Here is a 14,025-nt window from a genome sequence, read left to right on the forward strand (position 1 = left end):
AATGCTTAGTTAATTAATAAAATCGATTTTAATTGAATTTAAAAAAAAATTTAACTAGTGGCGCCATCTCTCCGGCAAACGGGCTGAACTACACACTTTTGAAACGGGTCTTTAATTAGTTCCTATATTCCACCGCTAGGCGGCGCCACATAAGAAAGAACCCTTAGGCTAATTAGAGTTATCTAAGGGTGGTAAAAAATTCATAATAATTTAGTAAAGTCAAAACAATTTTCAATTAATTGGTCTTGCACTTTGACGTAATTGAAGTCATATTATAATCAATTATACTAATAAAAAAATTATATTATTTAAATTTAACGGAAAACGATACACGCAGCGCCGTCTAGTGGCAGTGTGGACAACTAATGAAACTGCTGTTTCAAAACCCTGTAGTTCATCCTGTTCGCCGGAGAGATGGCGCTGCTCTGTTTTTTGCCGATGACGTCACTCTTTAAAAAACCGCGCGCGAATTTGAATTTTTAAGAACATACAAAATTTACAACATATTCGCACGAGAAAGTTATGAAAATAATGAATTACAATAATTAATTTATATAATAATGAATTGCAATAATTAATTTATATAATAATGAATTGCAATAAAATATATCGTAATATATTAATTGACAATAATTTTGCAAAATATCTGCTAGAATAAATTAATAAAAACGATGAACTCGAATAGTTACAACAACAATTTTATAAATGAATAACTCAAAAAATTATTAATTACAATTAAACATATCGTAACATATTAATTAACAATCCTTTTGCAAAATATTTGCTAGAATAAATTAATAAAAACGATGAACTCGAATAGTTACAACAACAATTTTATAAATGAATAACTAAAAAAATTATTAATTACAATAAAACATATCTTAAAATATTAATTAACAATCATTTTGCAAAATATATACAAAAATAAATTAAGAAAAATAATAAATTTAAATAATTGCAACAATAAATTTGTTAATAAACAATCAAAAAATATAAAATTATAACAAAATTAATGTTAAAATAATTTTACAACATCCAATCAGAGTGCTTGCACGCTATTGGTGGATTACATGATGTCTAATTGGCCACTGTACACTACCAATCACTCTTACACATGAAAAGATCGAATTTGATCTATTGGTGAATTATACGATGTCTAATTGGCTGTTGTTAACTACCAATAACACTCACAGTAGCGGGAGGTCAAACGCTCTCAGTTTTATTGTGGAAGTCGAGGAGGTCGGATCAGCCCTGTCAACACTTACCGGTACGAGTCAAGGGTTCACTTTTTCGATACTGTGCTTGTCCCAATATTACCTAATGTGGCTTAACAAGTGTTTAGTGTGTTTTAATAAATATTTTTTAATAAATATGCGGGTGTATTAATAAAATTTATGGTGTAATTCTACAAGTGTCAGTGACTTTAACAGTGTGTTACCTGCATGCATATACGGATATATTAGTGTACCTACAGTGCTACTACTAGTGTTTAATATGCTTTATTAAATATTTTTTATTAATTATGGGGGTGTATTAACAAAATTTATGGTGTGGTTCTACAAGTGTCAATGACTTTACTACTGTATTTCCTCAAGTGATTGCGCATGTATATACGAATTTATTAGTGTGTTTTATGGTGTGGTTATTTAAATATTTTATTAATTTTTTAGTGATTTAATGTATTTTGTGGAGTGATTATTTAAGTGCTTTTACAAATTGTTACTGGGTATTAGTGCACTTTATGTAATGGTTATTTAAGTGTATTGGCATAGTGTTACTGGTGCTTTAGTGTATTTTATGCAATGATTATTTAAACGATTTGACATGGTGTTACTGGTGCTTTAGTGTATTTTATGCAATGATTATTTGGATGATTTGACATGGTGTTACTGGTGCATTAGTGTACTTTATGCAATGATTATTTGAATTATTTGACATACTGTTACTGGTGCTTTAGTGTATTTTATACAATAATTATTTAAATGATTTGACATGGTGTTACTAGTGCTTTAGTGTATTTTATACAATAATTATTTAAATGATTTGGCATGGTGTTACTGGTGCATTAGTGTATTTTATGCAATGATTATTTAAATGATTTGACATACTGTAACTGGTGCTTTAGTGTACTTTATGCAATGATTATTTAAATGATTTGACATACTGTAACTGGTGCTTTAGTGTATTTTATGGAATAATTATTTAAATGATTTGACATACTGTAACTGGTGCTTTAGTGTATTTTATGGAATAATTATTTAAGTGTTTTGACATATTGTTACTGGTGCTGTAGTATATTTTCTGGAGTGGTTATTTAAATATTTTAACAAATTGTTATTAGTGTTTTAATGTGAATTATGGAATGATTATTTAAATGTTTTGGCATACTTGTACTGGTGTTTTAATGTGTTTTCCAATGTAGTTATTCATTTATTTTAGTATAAATTTGCAAACGTTTTAACATGTGGCATACAATAATTATTCAAGTGCATTGACATACTTTTTCGAACATTTTATAATGTTTTACTGAGTGACTATACGTTTTGATACACGTTTGCAAATTTATTACAAGTTTTTGTAATGTAGTTGTATGTAGTTCTGCATGCATGCTTTTGTTAAATTAGTTAAATTAGTTAAAAACTAATCGAAATGCAAATTGATAGACAGTTACTAAATTGTTGTCCTGCTATGATTACAGAAGGTCACTCTGCCAATCCAATGGTCACTCTGCCAATCCAATGGTCAAACTTCCAATCCAATGGTCAACCTGCCAAATCCAAACGTTGCCAAACCAGTCCAAAGCAGTCCAAACCAATCCAAAGCAGTCCGAAGCAGCACGAATCTGATGCTTTGCCGGTAAAACGATCGCAGTGGCGCAAGTCAGCGATCGGTGAGTCGCATGCTTTACGATTCCTCCGGTTCCCATCATGTCGTAGGACGAATGGTCCGAAGCGACACGGGAACTGGTTGTATTTTATATTTTTGAGCGAGCATAGTGACCACGACTGTACGATCGTGCAAAATTCGTACAAACTCTCTATTATATTTATTAGCTCAGGTCAGGGTTTTCTTGTACATCGCGTTTTAACTTCTTTACAATTTAAAATTAAAATTAGTACATAGAAGTCGGATGACCCTCCGATTTCACAGTAGTTTTCGAGTCATTTTGATAAAGTTATCGAGTCACTTTCAATTTTTACGTACGCGTGAAAATTTTTTAAATAAATGTACAAGAAAGTATCGCGAGAAACAGATTTCGATATCAAAGTTATTTACGAATGTTTGAGTCATTTAGAAATTTACTTTGATATCACAAATCTGTTAAAAATGAAACAAACGATATACTTAGATTTTTGCAAAGTGATCTTCCATTTTCCATTTTGAAAGTTTTTTAAAGTTAGAGTCAATTTTTGCTGGAAGACACTTTATTAGCATGTTTCTAATCAAGTTTTTTAGCTCAGGATTTTCAGCACACATGAAGAAAACTGGTAGGTCAAAATACACGTGGCCGTGTTCATTTTTATGCTCTATACTCATGCGCGTGCTTAGATGCTACTCGCATGGGTTAGGGCAGGTGGACACGGTTTAGTTTTAAGATGTTTGGCGATCGACAAATTGACAGTGAATTATCGACACAAGTTACACGTGTGTGTGTGGTTAGGTCGTGGACCTTGTGTCGATTAAACTATAGATTCATTTTTGAAATTTTGCAAAATTCTATTTGAAAATGCATGCAAAATGCAAGTCGAGTCATTTGAAAATTTTATAAATTGAATAAGCTAGAAAATTGTATTAGTAGTTAAAATTATTACATGTACATATTACATTGAATATTCTAAAGAATAAGAAATATGTTCACTGTCGATTGTCGATCGATTTCAGCAAAAAGGTATGAACTTAGAGTGTGAATGTAGTATTGAACTCGGGTGTCGGAGACGTCCCGGGACGTACTCCCTAGGATTAGGCTTTTTTGCACCCGGGTGGTATGTGTGAGAACCGTGGAGTGTGTTTTTGTGAGAATGGACTTTGCAATTTTTTAAATATAGCGTTAGGCAGGCAGGTAGTTTACTTCTGGTGTGAATGAGTTAGTTTTAAGTAGGTAGGGCCAGAGCAAGCTTTCACGTTTCTCTGTCCTCCTCTCTCACACGTGAGATGCTTGCATCTGGGGGGTTCACGAAAAATCGAGAAGAGAAAAATATTAAATATGAATTTATTTAATATTCTCTTGAACTCGATTGTTCGTTCAGGCCAGGCCTTTTAGTTTGTAAGTCGCAGTCGGGTTCTAGATCCGACTGCAAAAATGAAGTATAAAGTGAAGTGAAGTGAAGTGAAATAAAATATTCTGCTCGGACATTCTTTTACGGACAGCGCATTCTGAGAATCGCTGGTCGTATTTTTATTTTGAGTAATTTTTCTTACAATCTAACTTGTATTACATAAAATTTCGATTTTGTTATCGGTCGAAATAAATGGATAGTGGTGCAATTTTATTTTTGTAAAATTGTTTGCTATCTGTTTATGGAGATTGATAGCGAAATTGAAAATTTATGTGAAAAATAAGAATGTCCGAGTTACCGTAAAATTTCGCGAGTGATTTTTGTGAGGCTTTGCCGAAGAGAGAAGAGGCTATATGCCGAAGAGCCCCGGCAAAATTGCCAAAGAAGAGGGGAACTATCAATGGCTGTCCATCTTAGGATGGACAGTCATTTTGTCACTATGCTCGCTAATTATTTTTTTGTATTTTACATGTGTTTTTTTGAACGATACAAAATGTATCGTTTTGCTCGAATTTTTACGAGCAAAGCCACCCGCGATTTTTATGCCCTCCCAATTAAGTTTCGAGATTAAAGATTTTTGCATAACTTCGCGATTAAATTTTGAGATTAAAGATTTTTTTATCCCTTCGCGAGTACATTTCGAGATTAGAGATTTTTGCATCCCTTCGCGATTACATTACGAAATTAGAGATTTTTGCATCCCTTCGCGATTACATTACGAAATTAGAGATTTTTGCATCCCTTCGCGATTACAGTACGAAATTAGAAATTTTTACATCCCTTCGCGATTACAGTACGAAATTAGAAATTTTTGCATCCCTTCGCGATTACAGTACAAAATTAGAAATTTTTGCATCCCTTCACGATTAAATTACGAAATTAAAAATTTTTGTATCCCTTCGCGATTAAATTACGAAATTAAAAATTTGTCTATCCCTTCGCGATTAAATTTCGAACTTCGAGATATTTATATCCCTTCGCGATTTTATCTCGAGCTTCGAGATATTTATATCCCTTCGCGATTTTATCTCGAGCTTCGAGATATTTATATCCCTTGGCGATTTTAATTTCCCCGAATTTTATGTCTTAATTATTTTTTTCTGTTTCAGGAATTGATTTTTAATAAATTGTTTTATTGTTGATTGATTTTAAATTCGTATTTTTCATTGTGTTTTTTGTTTCTCGATAGGGTTGTTTCATTTCTTCTTCTACAATTTTATTTGTTAATAAAATTTTTTATGTTTCAGTTTTTATTTTTTGGTAAGTTAACATGTTCTCTCTTCTCAAATTTCAGTGTTAATAAATTTTTGTCTGTTTTAGTATTTCTTTTGGTAAATTCTGTTGTCCTCTCAAATCCGCAATTTTCATTGCGTTTTGTATTTTTTGAAATTCTTGTATGAAATAAAGAAAAATTTTGCTCCTCCTGCCACAATTTTCTGTGTTAATAAATTTTAGTTTGTTTCAGGATTTTATTTCGAGTAAGTAAGTGATTGTTCATATATGTCTTAATTATTTTTGTCTATTTCAGATTTTTATTTTAAACAAGTAAGTGAATTCTTCATATGTTTCTTAATTACTTTTGTCTGTTCCAGATTTTTATTCTAAGTAAGTAATTGAATTTTTTATATTTGTCTTAATTATTTTTGGTAGTTTCAGAATTTAATTCTTGGTAAGTTATCACGTTCTCCCTTCTCCAATTTCAGTGTTAATAAATTTTTGTCTGTTTTAGTATTTCTTCTTTGGTAAATTCTGTTGTCTTCTCAAATCCGCAATTTTCATTGCGTTTTGTATTTTTTGAAATTCTTGTATAAAATAAAGAAAAATTTTGCTCCTCCTCCCACAATTTTCTGTGTTAATAATTTTTTGTTTGTTTCAGAATTTAATTCTTGGTAAGTTCTTATATTCTCTCTTCTCAAATTTCTATGGTAATAAATTTTTGTTTGTTGCAGAATTTAATTTTTGGTAAGTTCTTATATTGTTCTCTCTTCTCAAATTTCTATGTTAATAAATTTTTGTCTGTTTCAGAATTTAATTTTTGGTAAGTTCTTATATTGTTCTCTCTTCTCAAATTTCTATGGTAATAAATTTTTGTCTGTTTCAGAATTTAATTTTTGGTAAGTTCTTATATTGTTCTCTCTTCTCAAATTTCTATGTTAATAAATTTTTGTCTGTTTCAGAATTTAATTCTTGGTAAGTTATGTTCAGTGCATTAGTTTTAAGACAATTCCGAGCTGTGGGAGGAAGGGTGGGCTCGGGCGTAAGTTTTTCGTCACAAATCGTGACGAAAAACTTACGCAAATTGTGCCTTTTATTCTAACTTGCACTCATATTTGAGAAAACTTTTTAACTTCTCTCATAGTAGACTGTAGTAATAGCCTGCCATTTTTTAATCAATTGCTATAATTTTAAAAGAAAGTTCTTCAAACTTTCTTCCCTATCCTCTTGCTTTTTTTTACAAAGTTTTAAATTATTCGAGTGCAAGTTTAGAATAAAAGGCACATGTAGGGTTTTTAGAATAAGTATTATTTTTTAGCGTCCTGTATCCTGTACTCACATTCACTTTGTAGGGTTAATTTTAAGAACTCTAAATGATTTTATTTTTAGGTTCGAAATTTCCAAGTCTCTTCGCTATTTTATTTTTTTCCATTTTATTATTTGATTGGTTTTTAATGCGCGTTGTACTTTAATTTTTCTGTGAATACTCTTTCAAGTTTCAGAGCTTTTGGATCTCGTAACTTTAATCTGGTTTTGAGGTTCTTTACATCTCCAAGATTTTATTTTGGGTTTGAGGTTTTTAAACCTCATCTTGATTTTATTCTCAGTTTTGAGGTTCTCGAATTTCTTTGTAATTTTATTAGGGATATTCAGGTTTTCAAACTCATTTCGTTCCTTGTCTTTCAAATGTTCGTCTTAATTACTTTTGTATATTTCAGGTTTTCATTTTATGTAAGTAATTTTTAATGTTTCATATTTGCCTTAATTATTCTTGTATGTTTCAGGTTTTAATTTTATGTAAGTAATTTTTAATTACTCATATGTGTCTTAATAATTTTTGTATGTTACAGCTTTTAATTTCAAGTAAGTAATTTTTAATGTTTTATATTTGTCTTAATTATTCTTGTATGTTTCAGGTTTTAATTTTATGTAAGTAATTTTTAATTACTCATATGTGTCTTAATCATTTTTGTATGTTACAGCTTTTAATTTCAAGTAAGTAATTTTTAATGTTTTATATTTGTCTTAATCATTTTTGTATGTTACAGGTTTTTATTTTAAGTAAGTAATTTTTAATGTTTTATATTTGTCTTAATAATTTTTGTATGTTACAGGTTTTTATTTTAAGTAAGTAATTTGTAATGTTTCATATTTGTCTTAATAATTTTTGTATGTTTCAGCTTTTAATTTCAAGTAAGTAATTTTTAATGTTTTATATGTGTCTTAATCATTTTTGTATGTTACAGGTTTTTATTTTAAGTAAGTAATTTTTAATGTTTCATATTTGTCTTAATAATTTTTGTATGTTACAGGTTTTTATTTTAAGTAAGTAATTTTTAATGTTTTATATTTGTCTTAATAATTTTTGTATGTTTCAGGTTTCAATTTCATGTAAGTAATTTTTAATGATTTATGTGTCTTAATAATTTTTGTCTTCTTCAGGTTTTAATTTTATGTAAGTAATTTTTAATGTTTCATATTTGACTTAATTAGTTTTCTATGTTATAGGTTTTTATTTTATGTAAGTAATTTTTAATGGTTCATATGCGTCTCAATTATTTTTGTATATTACAAGTTTTTATTTTATGTAAGTAAGTCTTAATGATAATTTGTCTTAATTATTTTTGTATGTTCCAGGCTTTTATTTCAAGTAAGTAATTTTTAATGGTTCATATGTGTCTCAATTATTTTTGTATGTTACAGGTTTTTATTTTATGTAAGTAGTTTTTAATCTTTCATATGTGTCTTAATTATTTTTGTATGTTTCAGGCTTTTATTTCAAGTAAGTAATTCAATAATTTATGTTTCTCTAATAAGATTTGTCTGTTTCAGATTTTTATTTTAAGTAAGTAATGTTTCATATGTGTCTTAATTTTATGTTTGTATGTTTCAGGTTTTTATTTTAAGTAAGTAATTTTTAATGTTTCATATTTGTCTTAATAATTTTTGTATGTTTCAGGTTTTAATTTTATATAAGTAATTTTCAACGTTACATATTTGTCTTAATTACTTTTTGTCAGTTTCAGGTTTTAATTTTTTGTAAGTAATTTTTAATGTTTTATATTTGTCTTAATTACTTTTCATATGTTTCAGGTTTTAATTTCAAGTAAGTTATTTTATGTTTCATATGTGTCTAATTACATTTTTCTGTTTCAGATTTTTATTTTATGTAAGTAATTTGTTTATTCATATGTGTATTATTTGTATTTCTATGTTTCAGGTTTTTATTTTAATAATTTATTAAAAGTTGTCTTAATTTCGTTCAGATGTTTCAGGTTCTTATTTTAATGATTCATGTTTGTCTTAATTTCATTCGGATGTTTCAGGTTCTTATTTTAATAATTGACATATTAATTTCTTTCAGATGTTTCAGATTCTTATTTTAATACTTCATGTTTGTCCTAATTTCATTGAGTCGTTTCAGGATTTTATTTTAATCAAGTAATTGAATATTTCTCAGGTATATCGTACATTTATTTGCATATTTTTATCGAAGCGATTCGAGTTTTATTTATCTTTTTTTGCAAAAATTTTAATATGTATTTGCATGTTAGCATGAATTGTGCATGCCTAAACATTATAATGTTGCTAGTCTTGCATTTGATTCTGTGCTTCCTCTTTTTATTGTTACAACTAATTATTGTATAGGTAATGAGGAGGTCATCATTGAAGACTTCCTTCGAGGGATTTTATCAACTAATGCGCTAATTTTAAGTTAATTTTAAGTTAATTGTAAGTTGCGTCTATTATAAAATATTGTAGTATGAGTGAGTGCGTGTATGAATTGCGTATACGTGAAGATTGAAGACATCGATGGACATCGTGGCATCTTCAATGGACATCGAGGGATGCGTGCATTAGTCTTAAGTTAATTTTATGCGTGCGTTAATTTTAAGTGTATGCTTGTGGGAAGGGTGGGTGGGTCCCTGTAAGTGCCTCTTATTCTAACTTGCACTCAACTTCTCAATTCTCAAACTTTGTACGCGTTAGATTGTAGTATTCTCAGTTATTTTTTGTCAGTCGTTCCAAACCCAAGTGGATCATTGGGGGTTCATAGCGCTGTGAACACGCGGCAGAGGTGAGCTGCAAGTGCTGGCGTAGCGCCAGGGACACATCTCTGCGGGGCCGATCGATTGATGAACCATCTCGATCTGCCGCCTCACGGCAGGGGTCTCCTCTCTGCGGTCAGACTTGCTTTAAACGCAAGCGGGGAGAAATGGGAGACCCTCCGCGGATGTGTCACTCGTTCTTGCCAGTATTTTCGGTTCATCTCTGTCTCGTGGTTCACGTAAGACACTATGGACTACCCTTTGACCCATGGAAGGCGAGGTCCGCTTGGCGAAAAATACTGATCCCCTTTTTTGACAGAAAGTTCTTCTAACTTTCTTTTCTTTTTGACAGAAAGTTCTTCTAACTTTCTTTTCTACCCCTTTGCTTTTTTACTTCGTCATAGATTATTCGAGTGCAATCTTAGAATAAGAGGTACCGTGCGGCGTTTAGAACAATTTAAGCGTATGTGTGTGGAATCCCATGGGATTAGTATTAAGTTAATGTATGTGTGTGTGTGTGTAATACAAGTTCTTTGCTGGATTGTGGTAAAGAACTTGTATATGCGAGCCTATGAGCTATGTAAAGTTAGAACTCATTTATCCTTCTGATAAATGAGGTTGCAAATGGAGGGTGGTAGGGATTTGGAGTTAGGGTGGGTCACTATCGTAGCCACCTCCTCGTGGTGTGACTCGGTAATCGATGTCGTTTTCTAAATATTTTTCACGAAATTAACTTTAAAAAACGATATCGAGCTAAGAGCTACGATTATAACTTCTCAATTTCATATCTAAGTTACAATAATTCCGAGCTGTGGGAGGAAGGGTGGGCTCGGGCGCAGGTTTTTCGTCACAACATGTGGCGAAAAACTTGCGCAAATGTAAGTGCCTTTTGTTCTGACTTGCACTCATCTCCACAATTTTTTAACTTGTTACATATTAGATGGTTACAAATTAGATTGTTACATATTAGAATGTAGTAATAGCCTATCATTTTTATTATCAATTGCTTTAAACTTGAAAGAAAGTTCTTCCAACTTTCTTCTTTTACCCTTCTCTTTACTTACTTTTACATTATACGAGTGCAATCTTAGAACAAAAGGCACATTTAGGGCTTTTTGTATTGTAGTATGTTTCATATTTGCTCTAATTACTTTTTGTATGTTTCAGGTCTTTATTTTAATTAAGCAATTGAATATTTCTGAGTTATATTGTATATTTTGCAGGTGTATTTCTACTGAGTCAACTGGAGATTTTTATTCCGAAAATGGTAATATGAATTTTGCATGTCAGCATAAAATGCATGTCTAAACATTATAATCTTACTAATATTGCATTTGCTTCCCTGTTTTCTCTTTTTATTGTTATGACTAATTATTCTGCAGGTAATGAATAGGTCATCATTGAAGACATTCATCGAGGGATCATCGAGGGATGCGTGCGCTAGTTTTAAGTTATTTTATGCGTGCTTCAGTTTTAAGTTATTTTATGCGTGCTTCAGTTTTAAGTTATTTTATGCGTGCTTCAGATTTAAGTTAATTTTATGCGTGCGTTAATTCTAAGTTAAGTGTGCTCGTGGGCAGGGCGGGTGGGTCCTTGTAAGTGCCTCTCATTCTAAATTGCACTCATCTTCTCAATTCTCAAACTTTGTACGCGTTAGCTTGTAGTATACCCACTTATTTTTTGTCAATCGTTCTGCGCCCAAGTGGATCATTGGGGGTTCATAGCGCTGTGAACACGCGGTAGAGGTGAGCTGCAAGTGCCGGTGTAGGGCGAGTGATATTCTTTGCCCGGCGGGGCGGATCGGGGTTGGCACCTCTCATACTCTGATGTGCCTCCCCGACCCGCCGCCATTCTGCCAAGGGGCATCACGGTCTGGGTATCCTCTCTGTGGTAAGACGCGAGAGCGCTGGGGGAAATGGGAACCCTCCGCCAACTGGGGTGTATCACTCGTTCTTGCCAAAGGTATCTTCGGTTCATCTTTGCCGTCGTGGTTCACGTAAGCCACTATGGACTGCCCTTTGACCCATGGAAAGCAAGGTTCACTTGGCGAAAAATACTGATCCCCTTTTTTGTCAGAAAGTTCTTCTAACTTTCTTTTCTTTTAGTAGAAAGTTCTTCTAACTTTCTTTTCTTTTAGTAGAAAGTTCTTCTAACTTTCTTTTCTACCCCTTTGCTTTTTGAATTCGTCATAGATTATTTGAGTGCAATCTTAGAATGAGAAGCACCGTGCGGCGTTTAGAATAAGTTAAGCGTGCGTGTGTGGGATCTCTCGCGATTAGTATTAAGTTAATGTACGTGTGTGTGTGTGTGATACAAGTTCTTTGCTGGATTGTGGTAAAGAACTTGTATATGCGAGCCTATGAGCTATGTAGAGTTAGAACTCATTTATCCTTCTGATAAATGAGGTTGCATTTGGAGGGTGGTTGGGATTTGGAGTTAGGGCGGGTCACTGTCGTAGCAACCTCCACGTGGTGTGACCTGGTAATCGGTATCGTTTTCTAAATGTTTTTAATGAACTTTACAAAACGATATCGAGCTAATAGCTACGAATTAGAGAATAATGTGTTCCACATTTTCTTTTAATGTTTGGAGCAAGTAAATATGTATTACAAGTACATTTATTCAAATCTAGAAGATTTACAAATTTTATAATAAAATCTTATAACAAATCTTGTAATAAAATCGTATAACAAATTTTGTAATAAAATCTTGTAACTAATCTTATAATAAAATGTAAAACTTTGGAAAACGAGATCACAGCAGATAAGACAGAAACCACAGTCCGAACACTCTGAAATTAATTAGTGTTGCATTCCGATACAATTTGACGCATTATGCAGTTAATTAAGTCAATAAAATTAATATTTATTGATTCGCGATAACGAGTATGCAAAATCGTTAATTACTTACTTTCTGAGCACACTCTATAAACTTTTATGATTAAACAGTATTCAATGATTCTCCAGCTACTTTCTCATATCACATATGTTCACATTTTTATTGTAAATAATTAGTTATTAATTAATATCCAACGTGAAGTTGGCGGAATACATCGTACGTATCAGCTAATTTGAAATAATTAATAACACATTTTCTAAACACAATTTTTACACTTTTATTATAAAAGAATGTTCAATGATCCCTCAGCTACTTGTTCGTATTTGTTCAGATTTTTAATGAAATTAATTACTTATTAACTAATAACCTAAAGCCAGCCATGGTGACAAGCGGTATACACGAGGTCACATTGAATAATTAATTACACGTTTTGTGGATATATTTTATGCACTTTTACGATTGAAGATTGGTCAGCAATGCATTATTTACATGACTCAATCATAAAAGTTTATAAATAATGTTGGAGTAATGAGTAATTAATTATTTTGTGTCAGCATTGCGATACGTACATGAGCCGCGTATGTCAATTCTACTGCGCACTAAAAAAATGAATATTTCGGCACTTTGACGATGTAGTATAGTTCCTGAGGCATTTAGAAATAAATTTCTATTAGGGTTTGATGCGTTTTGATGCATAATAAAGCCAGAAAATGAATTTTTGTCGAATTCGGTCCAAAACGGTACAGGTGGCGTCATTTAGCGGCGAGCGGCGGAACTACGAAAACCTAAAATTTCGATTTTCTCGAAAACTAGGGACTTTTCAAAAATTCTGAGATATACAAATTGTTCCTTGTCGCCTACGAAATCAAACGAATATAACTATAGCTTGCTAGGGCCATTATTAAAGAAAATAGAAAAATAGGTCAAAACATGGACTAAAAAATTGGCGTCCATCTAGCGGTGAAAGTTGGAACTACAAAAATATAAAAATGTGATTTTCTCGAAAATTAGCGAACTTTGATTACTTCTAAGGCTCAGAAAGTGTTGTGTGATCGTATTAGAAGTAAAATAAAGCATTAAAAGTTTTCTGAAAGCTTTAATAAAGAAAATTTAAAAAATGTCATTTTGTGGAGAAAATTTGTGGCGCCATCTAGCGGCGAAACTGCGAACTAAACTGAAAAAACGTATGCCCGTACTCGCGTTAAGGAAAAATATAAAAAGTAATATTTCGCAACTTTGACGACCTAGGATGCTTCTTTAGATATTTTAAAGCAATTTTTGTTGAATAAGTTATTCATTTTCTTGCCTATTAAGCTCAGAAAATCAATTTTTATTTGCCCCATTACTGCGTGTTCGGGCATACGTTTTTTCAGTTCCGTTCGCAGTTCCGCCGCTAGATGGCGCCACAAATTTTCTCCATGAAATGACATTTTTTTTATTTTCTTTATTAAAGCCTTTGGGAAGCTTTTATTGCATTATTTTGCTTCTAATACGATTCTATAACACTTTCTGAGCTTCAGAAGTACTTAAAATTCGCTAGTTTTCGAGAAAATCGCATTTTTATATTTTTGTAGTTCCAACTTTCACCGCTAGATGGACGCCAATTTTTTAGTCCATGTTTTGACCTATTTTTCTATTTTCTTTAA

The sequence above is a fragment of the Megachile rotundata genome, chromosome 10, assembly GCF_050947335.1.
Source record: "Megachile rotundata isolate GNS110a chromosome 10, iyMegRotu1, whole genome shotgun sequence".
NCBI classification, from domain to species: Eukaryota; Metazoa; Arthropoda; class Insecta; order Hymenoptera; family Megachilidae; genus Megachile; species Megachile rotundata.